The sequence below is a fragment of the Canis aureus genome, chromosome 27, assembly GCF_053574225.1.
Source record: "Canis aureus isolate CA01 chromosome 27, VMU_Caureus_v.1.0, whole genome shotgun sequence".
Classification (NCBI taxonomy): Eukaryota; Metazoa; Chordata; class Mammalia; order Carnivora; family Canidae; genus Canis; species Canis aureus.
This window is the reverse complement of record NC_135637.1, coordinates 24,294,315-24,321,514: the sequence shown is the minus strand read 5'-3', so window position 1 is coordinate 24,321,514 and position 27,200 is coordinate 24,294,315. Positions and strand designations below refer to the sequence as shown.

The following is a 27,200-nucleotide window of genomic DNA, read 5'->3' as shown; positions in this document are numbered from 1 at the left end:
GCCCCGGAGCAATGGGAGGAGGGATTTGAGGGGTTCTGGGAGGGCTTCCCAGGGGCACGGGGATCTGCCTCCCAGGGCCAGCGTGGTGACACGTCCTCCAGGCACCACCTTGGATAGGGTTGGTGTTGGTGATACCGGTGTACCTACAAGCATGCATGGCTACCATTTAATCTCAGCCCCCTGCTCTCCTGCTCCAGCGCTTCCCACAGAGCCCTGGATTAATCGGAACGAGGGTGAACTTGTTTTTCTTCTCTCAATGGCTATATGTCTATTTTCATATATATTAGAAAATATATATATAGAAAACCAGCACCTCATCCTCTGATTTCCTGGTTCTCATCAAGTCAAAATTGTTGTAAAGGAAATAGTAACCCTTATAAGGTAGAATGTAAGTGGGATCAAAATGAGGGAAGAGGGACACACCCACAATCGGGGTTTGGGAAACCTCTGTCCTGACTTCACTGTTTCCATTGTACGCATGTCACAGCGGGGAACCATGACCCGACCCTGGGCTGTCAAGGTCTCTCATCATATCCATTTTGCAGATTAAGAAACTGAGGCTCGGGAGACCCAAGCCTCCCTCCTCTTTTCGGGGATGGCGGTGACAGGATCGTACTGTCAGGAAAGCTTGCAAACAATGTTGATAGAAGCAAAAAATAATAAGTAAATAATAGATTGCTGGATGTTTGCGTCTTAGCACGACCTCCAAGCTCCCGTGCCTTTCATTGTCTTCCTAGGACATCATAACTCTAAGTTGGAAAAAAAAAAAAAAAACTGATAGTAATACAAATGATTCATGCCGTAGAAATGCAAATGAGGTTTGTCCAGTGGAATGCAATTGATTATTGCCCTAAAGTTATCGGCTAATTTTGCACCTACTTGGAAATGAATCCCAGCACTTCCAATTGCCTCTGTGTGTGTGTGTGTGTGTGTGTGTGTGTGTGTTGTCTGAAATCTGCTTTGAACCGGTTGTGCCATGATTCTGGCTCCCTCATTAATGAATGAGTTAAATACAACCTTTGATGCACATTTATGTTATAATTGCTCTGGAGTTGCGATGTTACCTTTATTTAAAAATTCTCCTTTCACTGTGTTCGCCCAATAAAACACCCCTGTTCGGTGGTTGAAGGAAAGGCCAAATCAAACAGGCAGGTGGGTGCTTTGAATCTGAATTGTCGGGTGTGTGTGTGTGTTTCTTTCCCGGGCAGCGTTCCGTCTTTTTCTGCCTCCCGCATTCCGTTCGAGCAGGTCCCTAGCTCTGGTGTCGTCATGTGGGGACGAGCAGAGGCTGAACAGGGGCCACGGCTTCCTGGTAGTGTTTCAAAACCAAGACCCTGGCTGTGGCACCACGCCGGGGTACACTGAGGGCTGGGCTTTCAGAATATCTGTCTCAAGTCATGTTTCCCTCCAGCCCAATGGGAGGGGGTCTGGGAATAGAAATTAAGTTGATTTATAGAATATAAAAAGCCGTGACATCTCGCACACTCCTGAGTGGTGGGCGCGACTCAGGCCTGCCGTAAGGATGGCAAGGGTGGCCTGAATTTGCTGATGGCTTTATATGCAGAGCTGGGCTCTGCGGTTGGCTCCACTTTTCTGATTGAGAGGAACAGGGATCAGAGAGAGGTAGCTGGTTACCCACAGCTGCCCAGCAAGTCAGAGATGCCGGCCTGAGCCTGGAGACTGTGCACTAAACCCAAACCGCCAGGTTTCCCAAGAAAAAGACTCGGCATCCCCTGGGGGCTGGCTGAAATGCAGATGCCAGGGCCCTCCTGCCCTGATATGCTCACTCAGTAGCTCTTGGGAAGTGGGCAGGATCTTAGTACTCAGTGGACCTCAGCCTTAGTACTTGGGGATCTTAGTACTCAGTGATCTTATTTTCCCTACAGTCACTCACTCTCACGCTCACTCACTGGCTCACTGATGCATTTCCCATGCTCACTCATTCATTTATTCACTCAATGAGCATATATTAAAGCCCCTTTACCCACTAGGCAAAATTGTTGATTAAACAAACACTTATAAGGAGGACGGAGGAATGAAGCCAGGGATCGAGAGACAGGGAAAGCCCCCGGGGAGCCTGGCAGTGCCGAAGCACCTGCTCTGGGCCAGACTCTGAGCTAACTTCTGGTGATCCCAGGACGAGTAAAACCTGGTGGTCCCTGCCTCAACTGGCTCGAAGACTGACAATCACAATTATAACTCATTGTGATGAGCCCTCTGACATGGAGAAAGGTCGACCAAAAGCCAGGGCTGGCCAGGAGCGCCAGTTGGAGGAGGGGCCACGTGAGCTGAGACTGAAAGAACGTGGCCGTGCTAGCCTACAGGAGGGGTGGCATTCTAGAAAGAAGGAATAACGGAGAGGAACTGGGGAGCAGAGCAGCCTGGGATGCTCACATGGAGTGTGGGCTCGGAGGCTGCAGAGAGGCAGGGCCAGGCTCTCTGGAAGTTGGGCTTGTGTGTCGGGGTCCTCTGGGAGAGCTCTCACGAGCTCCAGTTTCAAAGCTGGGGCCACCGTTTCCAACTGCACCCACCACTGCGCAGGTGGGGCTCTGAGGGTCCTCTCTCTCTCTCTCTCTCTCTTTCTCTCTCTCTCCCTCTGAGCTGGCCCTTTTCGGAAATCCAGTTGCTGCCTCTGAGCCGTGACCCTCGTGGGCTCCTCCCTGGGCTGGGGATGCTCCTGAGTGCTGCCAGGAAAAAGCCGCAGGTGTGGCGCCTGAGCACAGGACAGAGCTTCTGCACGGGACACGGAGAGAGAACAATTCAGAAAGATGACCTTGGCTCTGATTCCCGGAAGGAGAGGCTGACCACTCACCGGAAGACACGCAGAGGGAAGAGAGGACTCCAAGTCTCTTCCAAACTTGGTCATCTTGCTTTGGAGGCAACTGGGTTTGCTCAGCCTTGGATGGCAGGAGGGAACACTGGGGGAAGGGATTTGGGTCCTCGGTGCGGAGAGGGTGGGGGCCCTTGGAGCCTTTCGGCCTGCTCTTAAGCGCGCAGTGGGAGAGAGACCGAGGAGCTGCTCTGAACTCAGCGTCTCCACTTTACCTCCCTTGAAACGGAGGTTTGCTGGGCAGCCGCAGGTGCAGAGTTGGAGGCTTGGACTGCAATCTGCTGTGACTCTCCCCGCTGCTCAGGCCCTCCCATGACACCCCCAAACACACCATGCACTTGTCAATCATCACCGTCTCCGGCGTGCGTTATGATCATGGCTTGGCTCATCCTGGGTCTCCCGCCTTTGCTCTGAGCTTTGTGGGGGACCCCGGTACCCAGCACTCAATATTTTCTGAGTGGGTGAGTAAATGGTCACGTGGGGCACTCTCTTCAGTTGTCGATATATCACTTTCTTTCTCCCGACCTCGGTCTTCACATCTGTCGAATGGGGATGATGCTCTTTGGTTGTCTGTGCGTGTCCCGTGTGTGCATAGCTGGGCTTCAGGATGTGATGGCAATTGAGAGGACGGATGTCCCTGTCGGCACCGACGGTGCTGTAGGAGACAACAGGCTCTGTTTACTTACTTTGTTCTTTGTCTTTGAAATTGAAAGGAATTTGGACACATCGAAGTAGGTTCTTTCTGCAGTTCTTCCCTTTGTGTCCCTATTTACATGTGCTAAAGGCCTACTGTACCGTGCATACCTTCCAAATATAATTTCTCAAGCAAGCCATCCCAAGCCGGGGGCCTAGGCTGCCCAGTGAGATGGGATTTAGCATTCGCACCATTTATTAGCAAGAGTCGTTGCCACGGCACCTGTGTGGGGAGGAAAGAGGGAAAGTGGGCCGAGGGAAGAGTTGGATCTGGATGCAGACAGGACAAGCCGCGGTCGGCTCCCCGGGCAGCCCCAGAGCCAGCCTGGCCCTTGAGAGTCAAGCAGGCCTGGACGCCCTGAGGCCATCAGTCCTTGGATGTGACCTTGGGGAGGTGGGTCTCTGGAGCGAGGCTTGTCCCTGAGCGAGGTTGTGGCTGTCTGTCGATGACTGCCCTTCCAGCCACTGGGGCAAGAAGGCCTTCCTTGAAGGGCACTCTGGGTGGTGCCACACGGTGTCCGCAGAGATAGGTACCATGATCTCCACTTACAGATGGTGCCACAGAGGCTCACATGGATGAACAGTCTCGTGCAAGGACACACCAACAGCAAGGGCCGGGACTTTCCACCTCCAGAGCCGCCCAGCTCACTCGCACCCTCCCGGGGCTGCGCAGACCTGCGCCAAGCAGCCAAAAGCACATGCCCTGAGCCGGAGTCACTTCCCGTCAGCTGGCAGGGCTGTCACCCAGCGTTGTGCCTGAAGCCTGTGAGGCGAGGTGGCTTTCCAGCCTGAACTCATCCATCCACTTGTGTTTATTCTGCGCGCAGCCAACAGCTGCTGGAAGCCAAGGCTGCCAACTCTGCGGCGCCTTGGGGACACATCTCCCCACCCACTTCAGAGAGTCCTCCTCTGCTAGCTGTTTCTGAGAAGCCCAGCTTCCCCCCGCCCCTTTCTCCTTCCCAGCCTTGTGCCTGGATTTCAGAGGAACCTGGGGGGGGGGGTGTGAGAGGGGACACGACGACTGGAAAAACACCATGTAGAATGTATGTGTGTGTGGAGGGGTGGCTCCATACATCCTACTTTGGATCTTAGCGCAGTTTCATTTTGAAAGTTTTTCTTTCTTTTTACCAATAACATTGTAGGGTACGGGCAGTCACATGCCTGGGCTTATTAGTGGGGGTTTGGAGCCGGGGTTTGAAAGTAAGGCAGCCTAGACTTCCGATCTGTATTCTGCTGTGTGACCTGGACTAGGCGTCTTCACCTCTCTGGGCTCCTGATTCCTCACCCGTGAAGTGGGCTAGTGATCTCAACACTCAGTCCGTTTGGAGGACTGAATGCGGGAACTTTAAGGGAACTGCAGTGGACCCAATAGATGCTTAATCAATGAGATCGAGGAGTATGAGTACTTGCATTGTACTCTGTCTAACCAGATTGTCGATGGCCCTGTCCTCCACTATTCTGGATAATTCCTCAAGCTGGTATGGCGCTCTGCAGCTCACCATACGGCATGTGCATCATCCTTGAAGATGTGGGGAGTTTTCTCCAACCTGCAAAGCCAACCTCTCCCAGCCCCTTCCAACCATTCCCAGCGGCCAGTTCTGCACCCGCTTCAGTTCTGGTCTCAGATGTCACTTCTTCCAGATGGCAGTTGGTAAACTGATTCTGTAAATATCTGAGGCTTTGCTTGACACACGGTCTCTGTTGCCACAACTGGACTCGACCCTGCTGTCCTGGTGAGGGAGCGGCCGTAGGCAAGGTCTGCATGCCAAGGGCTCGGTTGTATCTCAAACCAGCTCTGTCAATGGATACTGATATTTGAATTTCATGTGGCATGAAATATTATTTTGACTTTTTAATAGATCGTTTTAAAAATGTAATAGCTTCTTAGCTCCCACACAGGGAAGAAGGCCATGGACCAGATCTGGCCTGGAGGGGGTGTGTATAGCTTGTTGAGCCCCTGGGGGGGGGAGGTTTTTGTCACCTGTCTCCCAGCGAAGGTTCCTTAAGGGCCCTTTGTTGAGGCTTCCATGGGGTCCCAGAGTTACCCTGCCCATCACTGATCACAGGCCATCAGATGAACCTGTTCGTGGGCCATGACTCATCTGAGGGAGGTACTGAGCCTCACTGACCCCTGAACACCTTCAGCACCCAGCACACAGTAGGTTCTCAATAACTATGTCAGAGAAACCCACTCTGTCAATGGCTCCGTGTAGCAGGTATTAGAAGAAACCCATTTCACAGATGTGAAAACTGAGTCTCAGCAAGGGAAAGGAATTATCTCAACATCACATAGCCGCAAAAATGACTGACTCCCAACATCCTATCGCTCAAGTGTTGGATTCTGCACCACCAGAGCACGAGGCCGTGCACTCCACAAGGCAGGGACGGCAGCCAGTCCCCAGCACCTAGGCTTGCACTCCGCCCAGAGTAGGGCGTAGTAAGATCATCTGTGGCACAGTGAATGAACCCCCCACCCTTGCCAGGCCACGAGCCATGTCTTGCAGTTCGGTGTTCAAGTCTTCCATCAACCATCACCGCAAACCAGGAGTGCAACCTGCAAATCAGCTTAAAGAATACACATTAATTAATTTAAAGGAGAGAGAGAGAGAGAAAAGCGAAAAGCAGTGACCCCCACGCCAGCTGCAGCGGCATCCGCGGAGTCAGATGGGTGATCCATCCACAATAATCGACGGCTCATCATCGAGCGGTTTCCCTCCTCCAGATACACACATGAATACAGAAAGGGGCTGGGCGTGCAGACAAAAGGACAGCTAAGGCGGAGAGGCCGCTGGCTGGCCGCAAAAGTCACTGGCCAATGTGGGAGATGCGGGGTGCAGGCCCAGCCTCAGCCCTACGGACGGCCGCCCGGACGCCCTCCCCTCCCCCAGATTAAGTGGGGTGGGTGTGAGTGCCAGCTGTCCGCAGCAGGTCCCCGGTCCAAGTGGCTCCCGATGGTGTGTTTGATCCCTGGTCCAAATCGTGCCCCAGGGCCCGGCCCGTGGAGCGGACCCAAGTGTGCAGGAGGCCTGGGCGGGAGAGCGAGGGGCTTCATCACACGCGCTGGCTTCTTGGCGGAGCCCCTTGGCCGCACTTCACAGGCACCGCGCGGCCTTCTCGCCAGAACCTCTGCGAATCCCACTTGTTGACGGCGGCCTTGTAGCAGGATTTAATGGTGGAATAATATTTACACTGCAAACTCCTCTGGAGGTGTCCTAAACACCGTAAAAGGGATTTTCGGAGCTTAATGAGCGTTAGTGAAGTCAAGACAGGATAATGTGGCAACTGGTGGCTCTAATCTGATCTGGCACTTTCTATGCAGTAAGACTTAGTGGGGCAGAACCATGGGGAGAGCTGGCAAAAGTCGCTTTCTCACTCTTTCCCTCCCCCCGCACCCCCAGCTCTGTAATATTATTAGCACCACGTGGCCTGCAATGGCCCGGCCGGCTGAGTGTAAGGGCCAAGGAACCCCACGCTCCTGCCTGGGGCGGGGAGGGTGCATGGATGGGCTTTTAACAGCTGGGTGGGCAGTGAGGGAGACAGACCCACTCACCTCTGTTTTCTTTTTTTTTTTTTTTTCTGAAGGCAGCACAAAATTTCTAAGCCGTTTTCATGAAAAAAAAAATCGATTTTAAGATGTCAGTAACAGATTCGATTTCATGCCCTGTGGGCCTGAAAGGCCTCAGTCACAATCCATTCCTTCATCTGAGCCAGCGCAGGCACGCCTCCAAAGGCGAATGTGTCATCAAGCGTACAGGCTCTAGAGTCGTAGGTTCAAATCCAGGGTTACTTCCCTTCCCAAATCTCAGTTTTGTCATCTGTAAAATGGGAGTGGTGGGCTGTACCTATCACCCACGGGGCTGTTGTGGCAAGGGCATGAGTCAAGTACGTAGAGAACCCAGCCCTGGGCCTTACACAGAGCAAAGGGTTCATCAAGACGAGTGTAAAAAAGTCTTTTTGGACGTTGGTTTCCTCATCTGTAAAAGGGGACTCCTCTTACCTACTTTTGAGGATCAACTAAGAAGAGCTGGTCTAGCTTGGATTGCCATCTGGGAGCTCAACCCCCCAAAACAAATGCCTGTTGGGTCTTTTGCCTTGGGTTCCCTGTGATTGATGGACATCTGAGAGGCTGCCTTAGGGGGAGAAAATGCCCTCAGAACTGAGAGGGGATCTTCCATGGCTGGAGAATTTACTCTTTAGTTTCCCCATAGCCACAGCCAGATCGTGAGCTCGGCACCTTGTTTATGCCAGAAAATAACCTGTTTGCACAGAAATAATGGAAGGACCGGGTAGCTCCTTCAGGGATGCTCCGGTTACTGGAGGTTAGCAGTTGCTTGGCAGCGTGTATTTGGGAGCCTGGTTTGAGGGTAGTGAATAGCTCTGGCCAATGCGGTTCCAGAGGTGGGGGGTGGGGTGGGGGGATGGCTTGGGAGCTCCAGGCAACCTCACCAGCCCACGGGGAGTCCTCTGCACAAACAGTACCGTAACTAAGCCTGGCTTTGAATCCTTCCCTTGCTAGCTATACTCCCTTGGGAAACTGAATTAGCCTCTCTGTCCTTCAGTCTCCTCATTCAGATGGGGAAAGGAAAATTCTCACCTCCCAGGATGGCTGTGAAATTTGAATGGGATGGTCTGTATGGAGTTCCTGGCATTGAGTATTCCTTACATCAAGAACTCGTGACCCTCAGGATCTTCAAGCCTCGGAGCTTAGAGCCTGAGATTTATAAGAAAGAACAGATAGACTTTCATAACCCCCAACGTAGACAATCCCAGGGAAGTCCTCTGACTTGTCTCTGTTGTGTGACCACCTTTTAGACCAATTGCTGCATCCAAAGGGCTGGCCATGTTACATTATAAGGCTTTTTACCTTAAGGAAAGTGGGCACATATTCTGGGAAGACAGAAATAATAGTCACTAAATGCCATTTCAATGGTTCTGTGAACTTGGGTACATTTCTAAACACCTCTGAGTTTGGTTTAAGGTCTGTAAGATGGTCACAAAGATGTGTCCTCTCTGTTGAGTTGTTTTATTAAAGATGAGCCAAAGACACCATGGAGCCCAGTGCCTGGTACGTGACCTGACTCATCTGAATGGAACCTGTGTTGGTAGTTGGTACTACTAGCCCCAGGGGCTTTCAAATGATTACTAATCATATAGAATTAGAAATAATTTACTCAAGTTTTTATTCTTTTTCCAGGAGCTCAGCAATAGAAAAATATGTGTAGGAGATAAGTCCATATATATCTCAGGAATTCCTAAAATTAATTCATTTTTCGTATCATTGGTCTGAAAGAAAATCAAAGTGGTGAAGCCAATGGATTTTGTACTAAACTTTTATTTAATTAACTTATTTGTTTTGGCATGGAGCCCAATACGGGGCTTGAACTCACAACCCTGAGATCAAGACCTGGGCTGAGATCAAGAGTCAGATGCTTTAACCAACTGAGCCACCCAGGTGCCCCAGTCCTACACTTTTTTTTTTTAAGATTTTATTTATTCAAGAGAGACACAGAAAGACAGGCAGACATAGGCAGAGAGAGAAGCAAGCTCCCTGCAGGGAGCCCAATGTGGGACTCAATCCCGGGACTCTGGGATCACAACCTGAGCCAAAGGCAGACGCTCAACCACTGAGCCACCCAGGTGCACCCCCCCACTCTAAACTTTTTTTTCCCCACCCTAAACTTTTAAATGGGTTCCAAATCCTCTTTTTAACCAACATTTTATTGTAAAAAAAAATTGCAAAGATGGAAAAGTTGAAAGAAATTTGTAACAAACTTTTAATAAAAGTTTATGAAAAGTCTGAAATGTTTTATAAAGTTTAGGTTCCCCACCTGAAATCTACCATTAGCATTTGGACACTTGCTTTATCTTGTCTCTCCATCTATCCAACCCTCTGTCCATCCATTAATCTATCTTATTTTTTATGAATTTCATGCAAACATTTGAGCAATGCAATATCAATATTTGCTTGCGGCTTTAAGGTTAAAAAAACATATGAATTCAAAGGCAGAAGTCATACATGTACCAACACTGAGTTTTGTCAGATGTAGCCACCTGTGAAAGCCAAATCCTACATTGCCCAAGAAATGTGCTTCTTCAGGGTTCCTCCTTGTCCCCACCCAGAGGCAAGCACTGCTTTGATTGTTTCCCATCATCAAAAATTTGTTCTAGAACTTCATGTAAGTGGTTCGTGCAATTTGTGCTCTTTTGCATCTGGCTTCTCTCATTCAACACAAAATTGTAGAAACCGACCCATATTGTTACGTATATCTGGAGTCTTGTCCCTTTTACTGTTGGATAAGATTCCAACGCATGGATGTACCATAATTCATTCATCCATTCTCCTCTTTACGGTCATGAGTCTAGTTTTGCTATAAATAAAGCTCCTATGAACATTCCTCTACAAGTCTGTTCAGTAAACATATTTTATTTCTCTGCATAAATACTTCAGAGTAGAGTTTCTGGGTTGTCGTAAGGTAGGGGTATATTGGGTCTTATTAGAAATGTGATGGTTTTTTTTTTTTCCCAAAGTAATGATACCATTTTGCATTCCCGCCAGCAATGCATGAAGAGTTCAGAATGCTCCATGTCCTTGTCCACATTTGGTGTTGTCAGGATTTTTATGTTAGCCATTCCTGTGAGTGTGTAATGCTTTGTCACTGTGTGACACGCCACCTTTTTTTTTTCCTAACCAGAGCCAAAGTCTCATACATTTCATGAAATGCCTGAATTGGGAAGATCCCTTTTTACAGATGGGGAAATTAAGGTCTAGAGAGGGAGTGAGATTGGCCCAGTGTTCGGCAGCATGCTGAAGGTGAAGATGGATTAATAATCGAGACTCATGGCCCCTGGCTCAAGGCTCATAATAAGAATATAATTAAGGGGCAGCCCTGGTGGCACAATAGTTTAGTGCCACCTTCAGCGCAGGGTGTGATCCTGGAGACCCCAGATTGAGTCCCACGTCTGGCTCCCTGCATGGAGCCTGTTTCTTCCTCTGCCTGTGTCTCTGCCTCTCTCTCTCTCTCTCTCTGTATCTCTCATGAATAAATAAATAAAATATTTTAAAAAAAGAATGTAATTAAGCTGAGTGCCTACTATGTCCCAGTCACCATAGCAGACTCTCTTTGATTTATTATTTAAATTATTTCATTCATTCGTTCCTTCACCCATTCAGTGGACACCCACTACTCCATCTCCTGAGGCCTGCACCCTCTACAGGGACACAGACAATAGTAAAATCAGGAGCTTGCATCTAAGTGCATGAGGATCTTCAATCCTTAATCTAATTAGTAGTTTTTTCCACTTAGACACGGTGAGACCCACGTGCACTAATGCATAAGAAGTGCTTTCTTCAGTATAAAGGAAACTGCTACAAGTATTTCAGGAATCTTGATTATTAGAGCAAAGATGGAAGATCTTAACTCCAAAAATATATTTCTGTGTGTGTGTTTACTCTTTTTCTTTCTTTCTTTCTTTATTTTGTTTGCTTGTTTCCAAACTTGGGCCATCACACACCACATTTGCCCCCCAAAAGTGTTCTGCTGAGTGTCTCCTGAGGAAAGGCCCAGTTCAAGAGCCCAGTTCCCCACCTGGTGGGAAGGGGGTTCTTTTCTCAACTCTGGTAACTCACAGGAGGCCTCTGGAGTCCAGAGAAACCTGCTTGGTTTTTCCTAAAGTGGCTCGGCAATGCGTTTCCCATCTAAGGCAGAGCACCATACAATTTTAAAAGAAGAAGCCTTAGTGATTTTTATCATCCATTACATTCTGTACACACACCAGGGAGGGCCCAGTTGGTTACCTACATTTACCTGTGTACGGAGGGAGGTGGGGGAGGTATTAAAATGCAGATTCCTGGGTCCTATCTTTAAGGTTTCAAAGGTTTGAAGTGGAACCCCAAAATCCCTGCTTTAAAAATGCTCAGTTTGGAGGGGTGGTGCCTGCCTGGCTCAGTCGGTAGAGCATGCAACTCTTGATCTCAGGGGTCATGAGTTTAAGCCCCATGTTGGGTGTAGAACCCAATTAAAATAAAAAATAAAAATGTTCAATGGGAGCACAGGTGATTTTTATTTTTAGGGCATTGAAATTATTCTGTATGATATGATGGCAGGTACGTGTCATTACACATTTGTCAAGACCCACGGAATGTACAATAGCGAGAGTGCACCCTACTATAAACTCTGGACTTTGAGGGACAATGACATGTCAGGACAGATTGGTGGGTTCAAACAATGCACCATGCTGCTGTGGCATGCCGATGGTGGGGAAGGCTGTGTGTGTAGGCAGGGGGCATGTGGGAGCTCTGGACTTGGAACTCAAGCTTGCCATGAACTTAAAACTGATATAAAAAGGAATCTGCTTAAAAACACACACACACAAGTCTGTGGGCTTGGAAATCGTAATTTAGTACAACCCTCCCCAAAGCACAAAACTTCTTCACAACATCCCTATCAACTGCGCGTATGACCAGTTGCTTGTATGCCTCTCGTGCCAGGAGGCTTACTACTTTACATACTTGCCCTTTTTTCTTTTTGGAAGGCTGTGATTTGTTAGAGCTGAAGTAGGCCTCCTTGCAGCCTTGACCTTTGGGATCTAGGTCAGCCCTACAGAGCCCGAGTCATTCCCTAATATGTCCTCCCAGGCTTCGCTTGGAAGCAGAATGGGAGTTTGGCTTACTGATGTGATAAAGCATGAGGATAGTGTGCCTCATGATTCACAGGGCGCTGTGAGTAAATCCTGATGCAGTCTTGTACTTTTCTGGCCGCTATTGTGCCAAGCAGGCCGCACAGTCCGTTCTGCTATAACGTGACATAAGCATCGCTAGACTTCGCTGTGTGCTACACAAAATCGCACAGTAAAACCCATAGGGCTTATGAGGAAATTGGGTCAGGTGACAGGACTCTAAACATTTGCTAGGAACATATTAATAAAAAAGATAGGAACCTAGTAAAATCGGTAGCATGATTTTATGCCTGATGAATGGGTTAGGCATGCTGGGATAACACAATAGACATGCCTCTGTACCTTTGCAAAAACCCGAGGTGTTGGACTGGTGGCTTGACTTATGTGACAGATGGAAGGAAGGTTGTCTGAAACTGAATGGGGAATGTGGCTCCTAACACACATGGTAAACTGAGGTAACTGGGAGACATTGGAGGATGCGTGCACATCGGCATGCATGCAAGCACTGTGTTTTGTGTACTCTCAAGCAACGAGGTTCAACTGGACCCAGTTTCCTGCATTTGCCTGGTATTTCTCGTGAATGAAATTGTACACATGCAAATACGGAATCTGTGTCACACTCAAATTGTTCCTTGATATATCAATCATGGTGGAACAAAATTCGTGGCTTCAGAGCAAGTGTTATGATAGAACTGACCACACAGGACTTTTGAACTGAAACACAGTTTAGTTAAGGAATCTGGGCAGGAGTGAGTGTTCCTGCTTCGTCCTCCCTCCGTGTCTGAGCTGGGTTAAGCTCCTAACCCTCTCTGGACCTCAGCCCCCAAGTCTTTTCAGGGAGAAAATAGGCCCAACATTTCCCAAGGCTCCCTGCAGCCCTGAAATCTGAGACTGGTTTGATAGGAAGAGAGATTTTAATTCACACATTTGTTTTTGCCCTAGAAGGTGGGCATCCACAGAAATGGAAGTTGGGCGGTACTTTTATGCTCTTAAAGATAACCATTGGGTTTTGGATATAGACTCTTGTCACTTTTCCTTCCCGTCCCTCTGCCACTGTCACATGGTCTGGACCACATCATCTCTCCCCTAGACTCCACAGCAGCCTCCAACCAGGCCTCCCTGCCTCCACTCTGCCTCTCTATCCACTCAACTCCCAGCAAAGAAATTTTCCTAGAAGTTTCATTATGCCTTTCGTGGCTGATGCATTTTCGAAGTTGAGCACAGCAAGCTCTCTCATGCCACGTGTCTTCCCAAGAACATGATGTCGACATTTCTCCCATGGAGCAGCTCAGGGAGTGTTCACATGGAAAACACTGTGATTTCTGAAGCTAGGCTGTCAAAAGGGACACTCGCCCTTGATATCTGGCTGCCCTGGTGGGATGAGGCCCAGATTGTGTCAAGAAGCCAAACGTAGATGCATGTGTCGGTGCTCCAACCGAGAACCCAAGCAGAGGTCCCAGCCAACAGCATTAAAAGGTGGGTTAAAAACCCCTCAAGGAGACTCTAATCCTGTCCAACCCCAAATCCACACATCCAAACTCCAGGCCCACGTGGATGGCCTCTTTGTAGTCCATTTCTACTCAACTGTCGGACAACAGCCAAACTCGAGATGGTTAGGGCAAACCTCCTTATCTCTTCTTAAATATCACGTTGGATGTCCTAAGTATACACTTCCCTCTCAGGGCCACCACCACTCTCCAGGTACCAGATTTCAAACATTGGCTTCATCTTTGAAGGCTTCGACATGTCTTTCTGTGTTAAAGTCCTCAAGCATTCTGGCTAATATCATACAATCCAGAACTTGACATTTTCCTGACACCCTTACGGCCATTTGCCTAGCTTTGTCTCAATGAACTTGCTTCTGGGATGGGACCTATTCATACCATCGTTCCAGACTAAAAGATTCAGGCAGGCAAGAATTAATAGGACGGTCAAGACATGGCACAGTTTTGGGCCATGGTAAATACCTGTTGAATAAAGAAGGGAATGTTTATATCTCATCCAGTGAAGAACACAACCCTAAGCAGGCTGAGCTGTTTGTAAGCTGCTCGATGATTGCCTGGGTATTTGATTTATAAGAGATGATATTGTGATCAGGAACTAAGTGCTGCTCCATACTTGTTGACTGGCTTGTTTTCATCAAAGGACACCACATGGAATCTATCAATCAATCACTAACCTTACTACTCACTAAGAGTTACCTAGCTAAGCCCAGGCAACCCCCAGAATGGTGAGAGATAATACAAAAGTGAGTGTTGTTTTAAGCCCATAGATTCAGAGATCATCCATGATGCAGCCATAGATAACTAAAGCACCTTCCCTTGCCTCAAACCCTCCTGTGGTTTCCCAGTGTCCTCCTAACAAAGCTATATCGCTTACCCCAGTCTATGGGGTCCTATGGGGTCCTATGGGGTCTGGCCCTGCCATTTTGCTCCACACTCCTGACTCAGCCCTTCTGAACAATGCTGAATGCTAAGATAGACTCATTTGCAGTCCAGAGTCTTCCCTTGCCTGCTATCACTTGCCATCACTGCTCATCACCCCCTTTGGCCTGAAGAATTCCTATATCTTCTTCAAGTCTCAGCTTAGATGTCACCTCTCCAGGCAGCCTTGCCTGATTGTCTCTAGCTGGTTCAGGCAGTTTTCCTGGGCTCCCATCGCTCCTTCTGTTCCCCCAGTTGGGCACTGATCACCATCCTGCATGAAGACTTGTCCTCTTCCCTTGCCCCTAAAAGACTATCAGCCCAACCAGGGCAAGGACTGTACCTACTTTTTATACTGTAGAATTCTTAGTGCAAGCACAGGGCCTGGCACATAGTAAGTGGTCAAAAAATGTCGAGTGAATGATGGACTGAACCCCCTGGTTTCACAAACCCTCTCTTGCTACCTAGCTTCAGCTAGTTTCTCTGCACCCAAAAGTGTGATCTGACAGTGGCTGATGCATCTTGGCAGTTGGCCTCCCTTCTCAAAGCTGTACCCCACAGCCCTGTTTCTCTATTAAGCAAGTAAGACCCCAGAGGGCCTTGGGCAACTTCTGGAGGTTGCAACATCTCAAGAAAAGTGAGGGTGGAACATGTTTCTGGAGCCTCCTGCTGACACGCCGCACTCTTAGAAAGGCAAGGATTGCACGGCACTGTCCGTGGCCAGGGGCCCAGATGAGAGGGCCCACGCGATGTCGTTACAGGCAAGCGGCTCATGAGCAGACATGAGCTGCAAGCCAGGCCCCATCCTTGCTCTGTCCCCTAGCCGTCCTCCAAATCCCAGCAAGCTGATCAGGGACCTGGTTCTGTTCTGGGTTTGAGAATGAAGGGTGGGCGGGGTCAGTTCCTGGACAGATTCTGCCCTGTGTCCCTTTTCGAGAGAGTACATTTCTGATGAGCCACAATCCCCACGCAACATTTTATGGCAGGAGAGCCCCTTTACTTCTGCGTCCCCATCACAGCCCCTCTGGGACTCTGTAAGTTGCACAGAGGAGGGAATGAGGCTTGGGACCCAGAGTAGGCGTCCTCGATATCGCACAGCGTACCAGCTTCGACGCAAATACCAAAATCGAGCCCAGGAGTTTTAAGCAGGTTGTGAATTAACACAGGAGTGAGGTGCATAGCGAACCATTGCAAGGACAGTGGGAGGAAGTTCTAGGTTGAATCTCTTGGAATAACTCCCGGAAAATACAGAACAGAGGCACCCGGACAGCTAGTGCTGGAATTATGCTGGAATCAAGAAGTTGCTTCAGGTACACTGTCTCTGGGGACCCAGGGCGTGGGAACACAAAGTGGGGTCTCTCCTGTCAGAAAGTCTTGCATTCACACCATTATACCTGCCAACAGCAGCAACCACGAGCCACAAGAGTGGGGCTTCGCATCACCTTCCCGAATCCCACATTGGCGCCTCCCGTGGGCAGGGACGGATCCGCATCCAGAAATACACTCTTGGCTTTCCCGCCTCCCCAAGCCGTGGGAGGTGCGGTGGAAGCTCAGTGAAGCCACCCAGAGGACCTGGCACATGGACAAGAAGCCTGGAACTGAATCCCGCTGTGCTTTCTAACCGTACGTCCCTTATCGTCACCATGTCAGGGTCACACAGGCAGCCACCTCCTAGGGATGCTAAGAGGAGTAAATGAGTAAATAGGAGGATCGTGTACAGTGCTCAGGGCAGAGGCTGGACTCTTAAATTCTCAACCGAGGGTGGGCAGTGAGACTTTGAGCATGACTGCTTTAAGATACTCCTCCCCCACCCAAAAAATACAATCAATTTACAACCACACAAAAAAAGATTTTCATGCTATTTCTGGGAGCAAGGCGTTCTTGGAGAAACACAATTTGGATGCAGAATTCTTAAATTCCCAGAGCTTCTTTTTCCCTCTTGGGGGGCAATGGCAAAGACTACTTGGAGTCAGGACCATGGGAGGAAAGCCTGTTCTATCACTAATCACCCTGGGCTCGGCAGGTCAGCTCCAAGAGGTGGACAGCACGTCAGTGGAAGACAGAGGAGTTTTGGGGATTGGTTCTCCCCCAAAACACACGAATGCCCCAATCTTCCCATGGCCACAGAAAAGACGAGGGAAATGCTGAAGCATCTTCATCTCCAGCCAGTGTTCTGGGAAAATAGAGGTGGCTCTGTTCCTAGGGATACAGCTGTGTGGGTAGAAAGAAGAGAGAGATGAGAGTCAGGCCACCCTGCAGGCCCTGCCCAATGCCAACTCCTCTGAGCCGCATGACCATGGAGAAAAGTCATTGTCTCTTTTGTAGGCCTCCACTTTCCCATCCACAAAATGGGTCAGTCACTCCTCCCTGGCTGACTTGGCTATGAGGACAGCAAGCCAGGCCACACACTGAGCATTCTGTTCACTGGCCTCTGCCTACAGGCCATGCCTTCCTGCCAAAAACTGGCAGGATTTGTGAGCTCAGGACCAGAAACAGGGGGGCAGGGGTGCAGATCCTGGTGGATGAAAGTCTGCTCTGGGCATCTCTGTGTCTCTGCAGCAGCCAAGACATCTTTTGTAAATAAACCACCCTCTACTTCTCCCATCTGGGGTAGGGCAGGGAATGTGACAGGGATTCCCACCAGGCCGGAAAGGCAGTGGGGATGCTCTTTCTTATAGTTTCCCAGGGTCAGGTATCAAGGTAGCTGCTTGCAGGCAACAAACACCATCAGAGAGGGAGGTCAATACAGGGACGAGGAAAGCCAAGCATTGCAGATGGCTGGGTCTGAGTCACGAGATGACTTCTGTCCTGCTGCTGTCTGTCTACACAAGCTGCTGTGGCTCCTGCTAGAGCGGCTGAACTTACTAAGGAACGACCATCACCATCGTGGCCCGTTTTGGGGGGCAGGGGTACTAGCTGTCTGCCCGTTTGGGCACCTGAGGCCCGTGGCCCGAAAGAGCCAGGAGGACACCATAGGGAGGCCTGATTAGCCCGCCTGGCAGCCGGACCCAGACCTGGCTGGCTGTGCCATATTGCTCACCGTCTGGCAAATAGACAGATTTTCACAAACCAGATTCCTCTTCCCGTGCCTGGGCCCTTCCTGTCCAACTGTTCTTGCATCTGTTTCTCTTAAAATGTATTTATTACCCCGAGAGGAATAATAATGGGGCTGGGTCTGAGGCCTCGTTTGACAGCTATCGCGCTGGGGAGAACGGGGTGGTGCTCTCAACCTGGCCACAGCTTGCCCTGCTCGCAGGAGCCAGAGAGCCACTGGCCCCGGGGCTATGAGACTGAAGGGGAGGCTCGAGTGCCGGGGCCGGAGTCGCTGTGTGAGTGGCACGGCTTGGGTAAGTTTCTATACCTTACCCAGCCTGTTCTCTCTGCGGTGAAGTGGGCCTGAAGCCTCATGATCCCCAGGGTGATTTATTTCTCATTTTGCCTCTGGAATGATCAAAAAGCTTATGTCTGTGGAACTCAGTCTCCCGTGCACACCCAAGAATATTCATTCATTCATTCATTCATTCATTCATCAGATTGTTCAATGAACAAGTTCTCTGCAAGGCACTGGGGAGCACCTGGCAGACACAATGTCCTCTGACACTGCCAGGTGCATCTTTGTTCCTATAGGAGAGATGGGGGAGGTCGAGGCTCAGGAAGGGGAAGCAACTTGCCCAAAGTTACACAGCAAATACAGTGACAGTCAAACCTTGGACAAGGATCTCACTATCAGGTTGATCATCTCAGGTTCCTATTTAAATGTCTTTGCAGCTTACAGAGATTTATTGCCCCCCCAGTCCTATTCTATTTCTACAGTGGTCCTATATGGTGGCTGGAGAGGAGGGTGAGGCCCACGTTATGTTGAGTAAACTGAGACCCAGGGGTGGAGAGGGATTTCTGAAAGGTTACAAAGCAAAGCGGCGGCACCACTTGTCAATCCAAACACAGAAGCAAAATGGTAAAACCTCAGATTCCCACTGTTTTTGCTCATCGGTGCTCTTGCTTATTGGGTGTCACAGACAGTTGATTCCAAAATGCACTGGTTTAGATTTTAATGCCTCTGAAATCGAGAGTCATCTCACAATGAATGGCGAGTCACATTTTAAAAGGTAGCTTGCTTCTTTTGTTAGCAAGATGTAAAATAATGGTGCGCGCCATGACCAATGGCATATCTGATCAAATGAAAGATGGTGTTTACTGAGCACCTAGTAGGGGTAAGACAGGTGGTGGCATTCTTCTGCATTACCCACCTCACTCAGAGAGGAGATCCTTGGGGAGTCCCGGGGAGAGGACTTTAGATGCCAGTTCAGTTTACCGTGTTCAATCCCTTCAGCTCTAGTCACAGCACAGGCGTTGCAGACAGATCCTGCTTTGAGGCGTGATGATGGGGATGGGAAAGACCAACTTGAGCTTCTCAGGAGCCCTCAAGGCAGGGCTTTTAAACCTCTGTCCAGGTGCTGGACCCTCAGCTACACTCGGGCACCTTCCCCAAACTCCCTATGCTCCCCCATCCTAAAGGGGCTCGGCCGAATAATGGTAGCCTTTGTTGGGAGTGCACTGATGATAATCCTAATGCTGCAACCATGAGCTTTTGGGAACAATTGGAATGAGACCATTTTGCTGGCTCAGCCACCACCGCTGATTTCCGAGAGATGGAGCAAGAACTACTGCAAGAGGAGCAAGGGGCTACAGCGAAGCACAGTAACGGGTTAGTTTGCCCTGGGTGGGCACCAAGCTGGGAGCAGAGCAACCAGCACCAGGAGCCAATGGTCCCTGGCAAGGAAGGACCGTATTAGGAAACTCATTGCTGCCTCCATTCCAGGATCTGGGGGCAGCATGGAAAATTAAGTCACAACACCAAGGTATCTAAACGCATTGAGTAAATGTGGGCAATTTACCCCTTTATGGCATGTCTGGCCCCTAGACAAATAGGGTGCTTAGGCCTCTCAGGAGTGAAGGAAACCCTGGGAAGACGCACAGCTGGTGATCCATACACGAATGCATCCCCTGGGAAGCAGGCAGAAACACAGAGCCAGGCTGGAACTGGAAGGGCATTTAAAGGCCAAGCTCATGTTCTTCCATTTATAGGTGGGAAGCAGAAGGGGAGTGAGACACCATGATCACATAGCGAGGTGGCATTGTGGCATCCTCCTTCTCCAGGTATAGTGTTTTCAAACCCATAGCTGCAACACACACACACACACACACACACACACACACACACACACCAACTTTCCTATCGTAAAAGCACTTCAAGTAAGGGATTGTCAAGAAGAAAATTTCTGATGATGTTTTATATTCACAAGGTTGTGCCATACAGGAGTAGATCTAGGTTATATTAAACAGTGCTCAGGGAAAAGAAAATCTGTCACACATCCATCCTCTCCACCTAATCTTTCATCCATCCATCCATCCATCCATCCATCCATCCATCCACCCATCTCAATTCCCACACATCCACTTACCTGTCTATCCAGCTTTTCATCCATTCATCCAACCATCCATCCCTTCTCCAAATATTCCCACATCACCCACTATACGCCAGGTACTATTCAAGTACTGGAAACTTGGAGCAGGAAAGGGGTACAGGTACAAAATGGACACTTCCTATTTAAGAAGCATACCTATAGTCCATGAAGGAGAGGAGAGGAGCATATAGAACAACCATGTGCTAACTCCAAGTGTGAATTGGCTCAGCCCTGGCACAACCCTAGGGAGTGGGTGTCCTTATCTCCGTTTTACAGATGAAGCTACCAGAACTCAGAATGGAAACACCTTGCTCCAGCTACTGAATGGTGCAATCAGGATACAGACCTTGTTCTTTCTGACTCCAAGGCCCATGCTCTCCCACTCTGCTTATGTTCAAAGAGGGTAGAACAGAGTTTCATGCACATTTGACCTAGCTTCACTGTTAGATTAGTGGCTACTGTACACCTACTATATGCACAAGGAGGCTAGGGCTGCAATAGTGATCCTGACAGTTTCTCTCTCAAGAGCTTGGAGGACCATCCCAGCAGAATGTGACACAGATTATGCTGGGATGCAGGGAGGTAAATCCCCCAGCCCAGACTAAGAATCCAAGGATTTTCCTGGAGACAGTGCCTCAGAGGAGTACATGTTAGCTGGGGAAACTGGAGGCTGGAGGTAAAGTGAACAAGGAAGCACATTCCAGAGAGATGCAGCAGCCTGTGCAAAGGCCCTGGGGCAGGAGAGAGGAGAACACCTGGAAAATCTGCAAGTAGCTCCCTGCAGGTTAGAAGCAGAGGGTAGGGATAGAGAGGAGGAGGAGAGCTCATGCCATGAGATATCTCCCAAGCTTATGTTTAGGAACTTCAGTCCTCTTGCCTGTAAAATAAAGTCCATAATAATTATGGACTTAGGCAGCAAGAGGGACCCCCACCTTACACTTGTCAGAGTCCCCATTTTGCCTGTGTTTGCATGTGCTTTGCATGCGTTGCACTTGGCCATCGGTGTCTATTTCCACACCAAACCATGAACCCCCTGAGAGAAAGAACTTGAGCTTTTTTGTTCCTCTGTACATCCCTTAAAGCTGAGCATGGAGCAGGGCATTCTTAAGCATGATGTCTGCTGAAAGACAGGCTGGGCAGAGAAATTACCGCACCACGCTCTTGTGGGCCTGCTCACGAGGATGCAGTGAGATGCACATGGCAGGTAGTAGATGCTCAGGTGTGTGAGTGGCCTCCTCCTGCCTGGCTCTCCTCACCCCATCCTGAAGCCCAGCCTTGGGAGAGGCATAAGGTCCGGGGCGGACGCTGAGTGCTCCTTGCCAGCTGCCACCAGGGCTGCTCAATGAGGCCTTTTCTGTGTTCTGGGAGTGTCTCAGCCCATGCTGCGCTCCGGAAACAGCTGCCTGTGAATCAGCCCCACCAGTGTGACGGGGCCGAGGACTCTTCTGATGGTTTGAAGGAACTTTCCAGTATGACCTAAATCAGCAGCAGCCACATAGAAGTGGGACAGAGAGGGAGACTGTGAAGCTGCCCCTCCCAATGCTAAGTCAATTGCCTTCTCTTTCACTTGGAGAGGTCGGCACCCCATTGGAGCTGTGATGTCACCCGACGCAAACAAGCCCATGGCATTCTCTATTTAGGAGCTGGTCTGGGCCACCCGCTGTGATGTCAGTTGTCCCAGCTCAGGACCCCACCCCTTGGCTCTGCCAAGGGCCCTGAGCATCTCCTCAGCTGCCTCTGCTGCTGCTGGACTTGGAGCCGGGCCGAGGACAGGCCTGTTTTGGGAAGGCTCATCTGGACCCCACTGAGCTGTCACCGAGCGGTTCCGTGGGGGGAACCCGAAGCCAGTCTCCCTGGAGTCACAGCCCACTTTTGCCCCTTTCTAGCCATGTCACCTGAACTAATCACTTCTCTCCCTGAGCCTCTGTTTTCTCATCTGTAAAACGGGACTGATCACAGTCATCCTGAGGAACAAGTGCCTGGGTACGAAACTTCTGTTGGTAAAAAGCGCTTAGAGATCTGCCCGGCACACGTCAGCATTAAATGCGAGCTGGCTAATGTATTATTCTTGCTGCCTGTCATAGGTGGGTGGGTAACAGATGTTTCCTCGACAGGAAGGCCCCGGAAAGCAATGACTGGACGTCCTGGGAAGTCGCCCCTTCTGTTTGAGCCTCAGTGGCAGCTCTGGAGAATGGGCACATTCGTAGCTCTTACCTTGGAGGGTCATGTGAAGATTAGATGAGAACCCTCATAAAGCCCAACCCAGAGCCCAGCACACAGTAGGTGCCCAATAAATGTGGCTCTTGTAATCGGCACATCCCCTGTGCTCTCCTAAATTCCCACCCCCGGGGTCAGGCCTTTGCTCAGCATCTCCCTCTGCCTGTACCCTCCTCACCCCCACCCCGCCTCTCCCTTCAGGCTCTTCATGTCTCAGCACAGATACTCCTCTTCTAGAAAGCCCTCCGTCACCTCCAGACAGTGTGGGGAGCCCTCCGAGGCCCTCTGCAGCTGCCTGGGTGCCCTCCGTGGCTGTACTTCACCCTGGTTGTCCTCTTCCCTGGCTGTCTGCCCACCTCTGCCATTAGACTGTCTTCTTCAGAAACAGCACCTCTGACCCCAGCATCTTCCAGCTCCCCGCTGTCCAGTACATAAAGACCTGTTGCCTCCATAAATGGCGGAACCACAACCTGCTCCTAATTGGCTGTGTGATTTGGAGGACGCCCCCTGACCTGCTGGCCTGTCGGGAAGCCGCAGCAGCAAGCACACAGGCTGGTCGTAGGGCTGACACAGGGATAAAGTTTGTGTGCTCGCCTGTCCGTACCAGGATCTCAGTAAGCACTAGCTCCTCTTCCTCTTACAGCCTGTGAGGCCCTCCAGCAAGTTCTCCTAGCCCCCTGAGCCTCCTCCATTCACTCATCTATAAAAGGTGGAATGCAACAGTGCCTAAATCATATTGTGCTTTCAGGATTAAACATAAGCGTGTAAAGCGCTCGGAAGCGCGAACAGGATATAGCGAGTGAGATTGATTTATTTTAGAGAAAGAGAGAGAAGGCGAGCAGGGGAGTGGGGCAGAGGGAGAGAATCTCAAGCAAACTCTGTGCTGAGCAGGGAACATGATGTGGGGTTCGATCCCAGGATCCTGAGATCATGACCTGGCCTAATCAAGAGTCAGGTTCTCAACCGACTGAGCCACCAAGCACTGAGCTTGTTATGTGGCAAGGGCTTAATCGGTATTCACAGGCTGACTCAATGAGCAAGGCTTAAAATCTTTGCCAGCAAAGCCACCCCTCTCCTGGTCTGTACCTCTGCTGGGGGAGGCCCCTGGAAATGTGTTGTCTTGACAACGTCCGAGAGGACGTTCTCCCAACATAGGCATCCATGGGCAGATCCTATTTATAAGTGTTGTAAGACAGACAGAGTTTGTGAAGGACAGAGGGGATGAAAGGGGAAAAAAATGTGACTTATGACCACAGGGAAAGTCCTTCCTTCCTTCCTTCTTTCCTTCCTTCCTTCCTTCCTTCCTTCCTTCCTTCCTTCCTTCCTTCCATCCTTCCTTTGCTCAGTATGATTGAGCTGCTCTAACCCAGAACTTGGAGATAGTGAGACACAAAGGATATGTCCTGGACCTTGGATGTCTAGCCAAGGCAAGGGGGAGCCATAGAAGACTTGAGAGAAGGCATGGCTGAGTGGGGACCAGGCGCCTGCCCCCTTAGCATCCCTGCTCAGAGATCCTGTTTGCTGCCCTGGGGACCTCTCGCCTACACGCCAACATGAAGCATGGAGTTCCAGTCCTCCACTGGCCAGGAGAGTGGCCATGGTCACTTCCTCTTCTCTGGGCCTCGGCAAGGATGGCCTGATTGATCCCTCAGCAAAGTGAGGTGTAATGGAAAAATGACCTTTCTGACAGCCACCCCTGGTTGGGGTGGAGAGGCGGTGTCACTGTACCCCACGGCGACACTGTGCGCTCAAAAACACGGTGGGGGAATGGCAGGGCGGGGATCAGAGGCAGAGCCAAGTGACACAGAAGGACACGCGCGGCATCCTGTCAAGAGGAAAAAAGCAAGTCCCAGAGTAGGGCAGGATGATTCTGTTTATTGAGAGTCCAGAAAGACACAAAAGTAAACAACACAATGCGCAGGCTTAGAAACGTAGCTAATAAAATTATGATGAAAAGCAAAAGCCCATAAGTACAGAATTCAGGATGGCAGTTACTCTGGAGAGAGAATGGGAAGGAGCCCTGAGAGACCGTGGGACCGTGCTGGCCTCTCCCTTAAACTGGGTGGCAGCCTCAGGGGACTCTACACTCTACACACACTTTTATAAACATGCGCCGATAATAGCCCAACATTCAGATTCATTTCTTAAAAGAGCAAAGGGAAAAGTGTTTATGATACTCTACAGAAAAAGAAACCCAACAGTTTCAAAACAGGAATCCGGTGTGATTTTATTGCCCTTCCCCATTTCCCTTATGCTTCAGACATATGAAACAGGTGAATTCATGCCCAACGCAGCCTAGGACAAATCACTTCCCTTCTCTGGACCTCAGTTGTCTTCCTATAAAATGAGGATAGTGAAATAAGGGGAAGCCTTGGAGCACTTACCAAGGTGCTTGGCAATTACAGTAAATGCTTAATAAATAAATTGCCCCAAAGGGTTGGCGGTTGGGGGGTCATTTAGGCAACTCTTGCCCTCTCCCAGCTCTTTGGCTGTCGAACTGGTCACTCTTTTAACTGACCTCCACTTACAAACTGGCTCGATTCACCAATGTTCTCCACTTGCTCCCTCAAACATACTGTGAACTCCCGACACCCCGAAACACTCTTGGCCACTTGCTGCGCTTCACCTCCCCTGGCACATCTCCTCCCACTGGCGAAGGTACCAACTCACCAGAAACCAGTTTTATTTGTTCCCAAACTTACTCATGATTCCAGTTTTACTCAATAGCATAGGTAGCACAACTAGATTGCTTCGTGAAACTTTAGGGAGATCGATGACTTCTGAGTTTCCAAGGAAAATCAGTTGTTTCCATGAAAATTAAGCTGGATTCTTAAAAAAGATGCAATAAAGGTGAATTGCTTTAAAATATATATTTTTATATATAAATGCATATTTATATATATAATATACAGAGAATATATATAAGATGTAAGCAAGAAAACCATAAGACAAACACAGGGAAGTCACAAAAGGTTTAGAAAAATCTTGCACTCAGATGGCCTTTTAAATGTTTTGAATTCTTGATCCCCTGAAAAGAAATCAAATCCAGACTTTGTTAATGATAGAAGATGCATTAGGACCATGGGCGTTAGTCAAGGAAGAGGCTGGAAACGACCTTCGGGCAGAGAGGAAAAATTCAAAGGTAGAGCCATGGCCCAGCATCAAAAGTTCAGCGAATAAATGCATAATTATGTGCCGTGAGTAAAAATACAATATTATTTTGTCTGACTCATAGCTGTAAAGTCCCAAGACAAACAGAAAACAGGAGGAAAGTAGTGGCACCTCGTATTACAGACAAAGGGCTAATTTCTTAGCTCTTAAAGAGCTCTATTTGCCAATCCCTAAGAAAGACAAACGATTAACATGATGAAAAAGGAAAGAAAGGAATCAATAGAAAATTAACAGAAAGAATATACAAATGGCTCTGAACCACATAAAAAAAATACTCTACTTTTGAGGAAAGAAATGCAAATTGAATGGGCAAGGAGACGCCCTTTGCCACTTGTCAGGTTGGCACAGATTCAAAAGGTCAAAGCCCTCTCCGGGCGCGGGGCTGCGGGCTCGGACACTCCAGGTCCCAGGTCCCAGGTCCCAGGTCCCAGGTCCTCGGCGCAAGTCAAACCGGGCGTACCTCCCCTGCAGAGCCACTGACCATGGTCATCATAACTACTCATGCATCTACCCTTGACCCCTCCTTCCATCCACCTATGGGGAACCTTCCATTTATTTGTTCAACGTGTCATGCATGTACGGATTTTTACCGCTCTTTTGGCTGAAATCGCCAAAGAAATAGGAAGCAACCCTAAAGATCCATCGGTAGGACGACCGTGAAGGAAACAATCACCCTTCCACGTGTGGCTCCACATAAACAGGACGAGGAGGACCTTAGTGGTTAATGTCTGAGATGCTCTGTTAAGCGAACAAAACAAGATGCAAAACGGTATTCCTGGTCACCTCTGTTCACAAAAAAAAAAAAAAAAAAAATACCTAAATATGACGCTCATATGTGTGCAGCCCATTGAGGGAAGAATTCTTAAGAGCCCATGGCACCATCACCTCTGGGAAAGAACTGGGTGACAAGGACATAGAGGAGGGATGGATGCTGTCCCCCTGACAGAGTGGGACTCTGTCTCCTGTTTTTATTTTTATCTTTTTGCACCGTTAGAATTTTGACACACGTGACTGTGCCCAATGGAGGAATCAACTAATTTAAGATGAATAAAATACTTAATGTAGGAACACCTCATTTAAGAAAAATGATTTCCTTGTTTTAATCGATTTTTTAAACTGACTTAACATTTGGTCCTGATTTGATTTTTAAATCCTAGATAACTAAGCTTTGAGTCTACCTATTTCCTAATTTTTCTATAATGAACATATATTGCTTAAGTAGGAAATATATATATATATACACATATATATAATACTGATGTACATATAAATGTTGAAATAAAACACAAGCACACACACAATAATTTTAAATAACCCAACCCAAACAGACTTCCCTGAGGCTGCGGGGGACTGGCTCCCAGGTGCACAGCAAACCTTCCCAAGGGAGCCCACTTCCCCCGACTTCGCCCCGCTTGCTGTAACACGTGTTTGCAGGCTGATAAAGGTGTGCTGTGTCCCTGCCACTGCTTTTAATTAATTTCTGACATGAAAGCTCCCAGTCCCTTCTCCTGCCTCGGAGACCTGCACACAGGCACGCCTTGCTCTCTTTCACAGAAAGCAGCTGCCCGTGTGTGTAGCTGAGTTTTCCAAAAAAAGGGGGGGGGAGGGGGTGTCACACTTTTTTTTTTCCATTTGCGCTGATTTGCATATTAATAGTTTGCATATTAACCAGCGACTTCAGAGGGTGGGCGGGCTAATGAATGCAGCAATCTCCTCAATTTTAAC

At 49.1% G+C, this 27,200-nt stretch overlaps 1 long non-coding RNA gene across 1 annotated transcript in view; it reads left to right on the top strand.

Moving 5' to 3' along the window:
* The first annotated feature begins 1,771 nt into the window (after positions 1-1,771).
* LOC144298985 (uncharacterized) overlaps positions 1,772-27,200 on the top strand; it is a 70,604-nt gene continuing 45,175 nt past the window's right edge. The window contains exon 1 of the long non-coding RNA XR_013365814.1: positions 1,772-3,291. This is a non-coding gene — a long non-coding RNA (uncharacterized LOC144298985). The remainder of the gene's footprint in view (positions 3,292-27,200) is intronic.